The 6,937-nt window shown below is 38.2% G+C and overlaps 1 protein-coding gene across 1 annotated transcript in view; it reads left to right on the top strand.

The window, feature by feature from the left end:
* Chn1 (chimerin 1) overlaps positions 1 to 6,937 on the top strand; it is a 45,995-nt gene that overhangs the window by 16,145 nt on the left and 22,913 nt on the right. The gene's annotated exons all lie outside the window — the stretch shown is intronic.

The following is a 6,937-nucleotide window of genomic DNA, read 5'->3' as shown; positions in this document are numbered from 1 at the left end:
TCAGTTCTATTCCATTGGTCCTGAGGTCTGTTCTTATGCCAATACCAAGCTGTTTTGATTACTATGGCTTTATAGTAGAGTTTGAAATTTGGTATTGATAAGGAATCCATTTTTTAAAAAATGTAAAGCTCTCTGAACTTTGTTGGATGCTTTTTTTTTCTTCTTTTCTTTTTCTTTCTTTTTTTCCCCGCTGTTCCTGGGGCTTGAACTCAGAGCCTGGGCTCTTTTTGTGTTCAAGGCTAGCACTCTACAACTTAAGCCACAATGCCATTTCCAGCTTTTTCTGAGTAGTTTATTGGAGATAAGAGTTTTTCCTTCCCAGGTTGACTTTGAACTGTGATCCTCAGATTTCAGCCTCTTGAGTAGCTATGATTGCAGGCATTAGCCACCAGTGACAGGTATGAATATATTCTTATTATTTTGTCTTTACATTTATTTAAAGTATTTTGTATACCACTTGAGAAAACTTTTTATGAATGTTCTTCATGTTGGAGCCGAACTATATTTTCATATTAATGATTGCCTTATTAGTAAAGTATAACTAGTATTGTTATAGTCTGACCAGATTATATCAACTCTAGTTTATTTCTCATAATTGAGGATATTTATTTTTATTCTGGGCAATGTAAGTCTAATAGGCTTTTATGGCATTTCCCTCAGTATTAAACAGCTTTCCCACTACTGAAACATTAAATCACTAATTTCCTGTCATTTATGAAAAACTTCTCAGTGTTAACCACCATTGCAGCAGCGTGTGCCTTCACAGCCTCCCTGTAACAACATCTATTTAACAGCTAGCTACAAAAGTTGACAGCACCTGTACCCTCCTCCCAGTCAAGCTCCAACCATTGTTTATAGCTACATTTCTTCCCTGCTGTGGTCACCATGCTGCATATCCATTCTATCCACATGGCCAACCTACTGTCATTGTACCCAAACCTCACTGTGTTCATTGCAGATTTTGCTCAAGAGTCTGCAGATGGGTAGTACTTTTGAACAGATTTAACCACAAGTCAAGAAGGTACTGTCTGGTATTAAAGACACTCCTATTTTAATTGTACCCCCTGCCTCACTTTGAAGGGGTCCCATGCATTTCATGTGTTTAATGCTAATAATGATCATGGCTATTGTCATATGCATTCTTTCCTCATGGCTTATTCATCAAAGTACTTTAGCTGAAGTGATAGATTTAGGGCTAGAATGATAAATTTCTTTTTATGGGTCAAAAATTAAAAACTGCTGGTGATACGAATGTTGGTCACTTAAAACAGTGCATTCTGGTCCAGCATGTTGGTACTCACATGTTATCCTGGAACTTGGGAGACTGAGGCAGTAGGACCAGGAGTTCAAGGCCAGCTTGGAGGGTGTATGGTGACTTTTAGGCCAATGTGGACTAAATAACAATATACCATAGGTGCTGTTGGTAAATAATGATGATAATAATAATAATACGTGCCCTGACATAAAAATGAGGAGGATGAGAGAGAATTTTTTTTTTTTTTGGCCAATCCAGGGGCTTGAACTCAGGGCTTGGGCACTGTCCCTGAGCTTCTTTAGCTCAAGGCTAGCATTCTATCACTTGAGCCACAGCGTCACTTCTGGCTTTATATGTTGTACTAAGGAATGAAACCCAGGGCTTCATGTATGCTAGGTAAGCACTCTACCACTAAGCCACATTCCCAGCCCTAGAAGAGAACTTTTTTGCCAACTGCCTATCTACATCCCCTTCATCTCATTTAATCATCTGTTCCCTCTATTGCCTAACACTGTGGTGGAGGACCAACTCATCAGAGCTCCAACTGAAATACCACTGTTACTTTCCTCAACAAAATTTCACTGCCCCTAATGTTCTTGTTGCCCCAGCATGGTTTCCATTTGCAACTGTGTTCTGTGGCTGTTCGCCTTTATTCCTACTCTCCTTTTTTTTCTTTTTTTTTGTCAGTCGTGGGCCTGAACTTTGGGCCTGGGCACTGTCACTCAACTCTTCAGCTCAAGGCTAGCATGCTACCACTTGAGCCACAGCACCACTTCCAACTTTTTTTTTCTGCTGCTTATGTGGTGCTGAGGAATCGAACCCAGGGCCTCATGCTTGCAAGGCAAGCACTCTACCACTGAGCCAACTTCCCAGCCCCCTTAATTCCTATTCTTAAACAGAGTGTGTTTGGCTGAGAGAGATAATCAAGGTAGCACTGCATTTTCTTTATCTTCTCATAGTATGAACTTTTTTCTTCTATTTCTGATACTGACATCCAACTGAGGAAGTGAATGCAGTAAACATAGTGAGAAGCAGGTGTGTTCATTTCCTTATGAGAAATGTAAGCCAAAGTTTTAATTGGTGTAACAACACACCCAATTGAGTATGTTGTCCGTGTCCAAGCTGTACACATTGGCTTGACCATCTCTTTGTCTTTTTCAGCTTGATTGTGACCAGTGTCTTCTATCACAATATTGGTGTCCATTTGTTAAATCAGCCTTGTTTTTAACAGAGCAATTAACATGTAAGGAGTTGTTCACAGGTAAAAAGTAATCTCACATATCATGGTAATAAAGTTTTCCTTTTTTCCAGTTGCCAAAGAACAGGGCTTTAAACTAGTTGGTCATAACTTGATTAAGATGTGATTGTGCCTTGTACCCTGTCGCTTTTATTTTTCAGGCTAAATCAACAGTTTTAGGGTTGGCCTAGAAAGAAATATCCATAGTCACTTGCAAAGTCACTTTCTTTGAGACCGTCATTTACCAATAATGTTACATGCTGATACTGGTTGCTTTTTTTCATTGTTTTACCAGAAAACTCTCCAAAGGAATTTACTTTTGGTAAATTGAATGATTTGTATAAATAGCCCTGAGGAAAATACAGTACTGTTTTTTGGGTTTTTTTGTTGTTGGTGGTGGTGGCCTGAACTCTGGGCCTGGGCACTGTCCCTCAGCTCTTCAGCTAAGGCTAGTGCTCTACCTCTTGAACCACAGTGCCACTTCCAGCTTTTTCTGCTTATGTGGTGCTGAGGAATCGAACCCAGGGCCTCATGCATACAAGGCAAGCATTCTACCACTGAGCCATCTTCCCAGCCCCAGTGCTGTTTATAAAGGAAGTGATCATTTTCCCACCTTACAAAGCCAGTGTATGTCTTTAAGGTCAATTGATAGCAAAACCAGACTGGTTTATGTGTCTAAGAAACAATGAGTTAGGGGCTGGGAAGGTAGCTCAGTGATAGAATGCTTGCCTTGCATTCATGAAGCCCTGAGTTTGATTCCTCAGCATCACATAAGCAGAAAAAGCCGGAAGTGGAGCTGTGGCTCAAGTGGTAGAGCAATAGCTTTGAGCTGAAGAGCTGAGGGACAGCACCCAGGTCCAGAGTTCAGGCCCCATGACCAACAAAATAAATAAATAAACAATGACTTAATGAATGTAAGTCTGTAAAGTAAGATGTTGCTACTCTCTCTCATCATGAGATCACTGTACATCGGTTCAACTGTTAGAAATACAGAAAATCCTGAAGCTTTTCATTGTTTCAAAGAAGAAGATAAACACTTTTCTTGTTTACATTCAGTGCTAGCAAAATTCTGTTAGTTGATTTCCCAGTCCATAACTAAAAATCAGTGATTAAACAGAAGAACAAGGAGTGAGGGAGGGAAAGACCTGACAACATTCTAGAATGAGAAGACAAAAATCTGAAGGCCTTTGCATTAAAAATCCTATGAGAAATGACAGTCACAAAATGAGCATCTATTAGTTATGTATATTATCAGAGAAACAATTTTGACTCCTCAAATACAGATCAGTTATCAATTGCTAATGGGTGTTTACTACAGATAGAATAGGGTCTTTCAGGCAAAAGCTATTCTCTCTTACCTGGCATGGTGGCATGCCTGCAATCCCAACACTGGGGAGGAAGAGGCAGGAGAACTATGAGTTCCAGGCCAGCCTTGGCTACATAGTAAGACCCCATCTGGGAGGGAAAAATAAATAAAAACAGGGCTGAGGATAGAGCTCAGTCATTGAATCTTGGGATTTGGGCCCAAGATCTTTTGACCCATTTCAGGCCTTCTTTTCTTCTCTCAGCATCAGTCTCCAAAATGCAACTTTTCACTTTTTATGTTTTGAATGTCTACTAAATATTGATTAATTTTTTTGGGGGGGGTCCAGTCATGGGGCCTGAACTCTAGGCCTTGGTGCTGTCCCTCAGCTCTTCAGCTCAAGGCTAGTGCTCTACCACTTGAGCCACAGTGCCACTTCCGGCTTTTTTCTTTTTGCTTATGAGGTGCTGAGGAATCGAACCCAGGGCCTCATGCATGCAAGGCAAGCGCTCTACCACTGAGCCACCTTCCCAGCCCCAATATTAATTTTAAAATAGGAATTATAATACAAGCACATCTAGTTGAATTGTTAGCAATTATCAGTTCTTATAGAATTGTCTACAGTAAATAAGTGCTGTTTTCTTTGTGCTTTTAAAGCAGGACAACTTGAGAGCTGGTTTTTAATTACTATTTAATTACATTTATGGGGCTAAGTACAGTAATTCAGTATAATGTACAATATGTAATAACGAAACCAGGATAGTAGCATATCTGTTGTCACTTGAAGCATTTACCATTTTCTTGTGTTGAAAACATTGAAAAATTTCATCTAGTAGCTATTTTGAATTCCCTAAATGTATACCTCTTTATCTCTGTCATCACTTACGTGTTTATGTGTGGATAAAAGTGTTTAATTAATGAAAGAAGACAATAGGTAATAGTCTAATTTTACAAACATACCTCAGTGCCATGAGGTCAGAGATTATAGAGCAAAGGAAACCAAATAAATACAAATTTTAGATGAAAAATTCCAAGGGGAACTAGTTAAATGTTAAACAACTTTGACAAACTTCTTTTACAAGGCCTCTTTCTAGGATAGTTTTCCTAGGGGCTGCATAAGCCACGTTTTAAATGTTTTTTTTTTTAATAAACCTAAGTAGCTCAAAATATCTTTATAAAAAAGCTATCCCAAGAATGTTGTATATAAACAGCAATTCCCTAATGACTATCTTCTGAAATACATCCCTATTCTTTGATTAAAGAACATGGGGCCTGAATGGACAGTTAAAGCCTCCTTACTTCCACCTATAACATGAACAAGTGTTCCATGCTTTCCAAAATGCCACACTCACTGCTTTCAGTAAGGGTGGACAAGAATGGATTCTGTTGTGACATCTCTGGTAGTCAGTGCTATTTGCCTCAAAGTCTTTTTGTGTAAGTAGTAAAATCAACTACTCTGTCTGCTCTTCAAATGCAGCTTTCAGATACTTTATCATGAGAGAACTGGTAGTGATAGGTAAAGGATAATTCTTGAGATTTCCTCCATACTTTTATTCTGGTTTTATTCATCTCAACAAGTACGTGATACTGAATTATCCTGAGATCTGGCAGCCTGCAGGCCAGTTTGTGTCCCAAGAGTGTCTAAAATTAACTTCATAATCCTATAGACTGGTTTCACAGTTATATAACTCTCAGCATGAATCAGTACTAGCTACTTCATATTCCCACCAAAGTGAAGCAAGATTACATTCTTATCCACTTTTTTCATTCTGAGAAATATAGACACATATAAGGACATCACAAGCATCTTACTGATCTTGGGCCTGCCTCAGCAACTCCAGGAAATGCTTTCAGTTTCCTGGCTCTGAACATCATTAACAATCCAGAAGCAACTGTGTCTGCATTCCTGACACTTTCCCATAAAAGACATAGAAGGGATTATGGCCTACTTTTCCAAGTCAGTATAAAAATTCACATTTGCTTGGTGACAGCCATAGATAGTCACAAGCACATAGCTACTTCGAATGAGTCCTGAGGTATCCATTGCAGTCTTATGGATGATTTTAAATTTTGATTGCTGATTCTGATATGTACATCTTATTTTACATTTTGGCATCTCTAAAATTTGGGATTTATCTTCTAATCATAGTTTTTCTAAATGGACCATATGTTAAGTCCCATTTGAAGCATCTTAAGTTTAAAAAATGTTACTTATAGCACACACTTACATAAATATACACACACTAAAACCATTTACTTTTCTGGTCAATACATTAACATAATAATAGTGAAAAATTACAATCTCAGCTGTGCATTTCATTCTTTGCAAGTAGCTGTTTTGGTAAATGCTTGTATTAAAGTCAACTCATCATACTTTGTGAGTTTTTACTCTTTTTTTACTGTCTTCTACAGGAGTGAAATCATGTGTAAGAAATTATTCTAAGTAAATCTAATTTGATGAAAACCAGTGATGAAAAACAATGATGTCCTTGAACTTCCTTTTTTTTAATTATTTCTGTAGTATACTGTCAGCTCAGAAATCTCATTGTTATTATTAATATTCAAATTTTTCTGTATTAATCTTCAATGGCCAGTGTTTAGGTTCATTTGTTTTTGTTCCAGTAATCTTTTTCACATGAATCAGCTGAAATATTCCTCTGTGTATAAAGGTCTATGAGCTCTAGAAGTATGGGCATATACCTGTAATCCCAGCACTTAAGAACATGAGGCAATAACATTTTAAATTCCAGGCCAGCCTGAGAAAATAACCAGGCACTATCTCGGCAAAGGGAGGGAAAGAAATTATGGGTATCTTAGTGCTTTTTTTAATCCTTTCCTTGAGGCATTCTTTGTTAGAGTAAAAGAAATCAAATAAACTAAAACTTTTATGAGTTGGAATGTTAATGAATAATTACTCAGAATTTCTGATTAGACAGCCTCTGTAGTTAGCAAAAGGTATTCATTTTCTTTGCTAACATAATAAAATCAGAAATGGATACTTTTTTTTTTTCTTGCCAGTCATGGGGCCTGAACTCTGGGCCTGGGCACTGTCCCTCAGCTCTTCAGCTCAAGGCTAGTGCTCTACCACTTGAGCCACAGTGCCACTTTCAGCTTTTTCTGCTTATGTGGTGCTGAGGAATTG

This window comes from Dipodomys ordii, unplaced genomic scaffold, assembly GCF_000151885.1.
Source record: "Dipodomys ordii isolate 6190 unplaced genomic scaffold, Dord_2.0 Scaffold5, whole genome shotgun sequence".
NCBI classification, from domain to species: domain Eukaryota; kingdom Metazoa; phylum Chordata; class Mammalia; order Rodentia; family Heteromyidae; genus Dipodomys; species Dipodomys ordii.
Note: the sequence above shows the minus strand (reverse complement) of the source record. Positions and strands in the feature narration are given on the sequence as shown.